The 1,176-nt window shown below is 32.5% G+C and overlaps 1 long non-coding RNA gene across 1 annotated transcript in view; it reads left to right on the top strand.

Moving 5' to 3' along the window:
• LOC106942964 (uncharacterized) overlaps positions 1-874 on the top strand; it is a 4,800-nt gene extending 3,926 nt beyond the window's left edge. The window contains exon 3 of the long non-coding RNA XR_001423764.1: positions 802-874. This is a non-coding gene — a long non-coding RNA (uncharacterized LOC106942964). The remainder of the gene's footprint in view (positions 1-801) is intronic.
• The last annotated feature ends 302 nt before the right edge of the window (positions 875-1,176 follow it).

Below are 1,176 nucleotides of genomic sequence, written 5' to 3'. Positions count from 1 at the left end.
ATATAAACTGATTGTATCTCATCATGTCAGTGACTAACAGATCATCTTCCTCAGAGAAACGAGATGAAGACGAATCTGGACCAACGTGAAGGAAACTCAGCAGCTGATCAGGAGCCCAGACATAGAAACACAGAGCATAGATCTATTAATGCTGTTAAATTTGGTTTCATGGTTTCACCAGAGATAAATACAGGACATTAAGTTGTACATTTACATGATAAAGTTAATCTGTAAAAGTCCACAGACTCGTCTTCATAGATGGTTTTTCCTCTGCTGAGCCTCACAGCCTCTAACAGCCTCTGTGGTTTCCTGCTTCAATGTTTCACCTAAATATGGAACAACAATCATGTTTTCCACAGAAACCAGATGATAGAAACACCATCAGTGTCAAAATGCTTCAATTAATGTTTAAAATAGTTTTATTTCTGCCTTTTGTCTTGATTTTATTCACCTTCCACAAACCATGTAACCTTCAAGTGCAGCTCAGAAAAAATAGTTTCATTTGAAATTCAGAACAGAAGGAAAGATAATTATTTTAGACATTTGCTCAATATTCTGACTTTAAGTCTTCAGACATAAAAATATAATTATTTTCTGGTAAATTAACTCAGTATCTCTCTGTCATGTCATTAATGTCTTTCTAAGCAGCTGATTTTAAATGGAAAACATTTTTTTATGGTTTTGATCTTTGCTGCTGTAATATTGACTCTAAATAAAAATCAGTTTTATTGCATGTAGCTTTAGATTCTGTATTTCTGTTGTTTGTAACATAAATTAATCATTTCTTGTTTTCCTGATCAGAAATGGATCCAGCTGCCGTTTACTCTGCAGTGAGAACAGACGACATTAATTATGGACAGATTGTCATCAAAAACAAGAAACTAAAGTCAAAAGCAAGAGGTAAAAATCTCAATTATTTTCATTCAGTTTCAGATCATAACAGCTGGAAGGTAAAAATTTATGTTCCACAAACAGTGAAACTGTTTTTAGTTTTAATTTATGATGTTCTGTTATATAAAGGATCATAAATTACATCCAGTTTATGAATTAATTTAACTAATGACATTTCAAAGGGATTATTGATTATAATTCAGTATTTTAGTGAATATCTGAGTTCTGGTCTCTGCAGCTCTGTGGTTTCCTGCTTCAGTTTCACCTCAATATAAACATTCATAT

The sequence above is a fragment of the Poecilia latipinna genome, unplaced genomic scaffold, assembly GCF_001443285.1.
Source record: "Poecilia latipinna isolate Pla-1442-1.1 unplaced genomic scaffold, P_latipinna-1.0 Scaffold4729, whole genome shotgun sequence".
Taxonomy (NCBI): domain Eukaryota; kingdom Metazoa; phylum Chordata; class Actinopteri; order Cyprinodontiformes; family Poeciliidae; genus Poecilia; species Poecilia latipinna.
The sequence above is the reverse complement of the archived record's forward strand: the minus strand, read 5'-3'. Positions and strand labels throughout refer to the sequence as shown.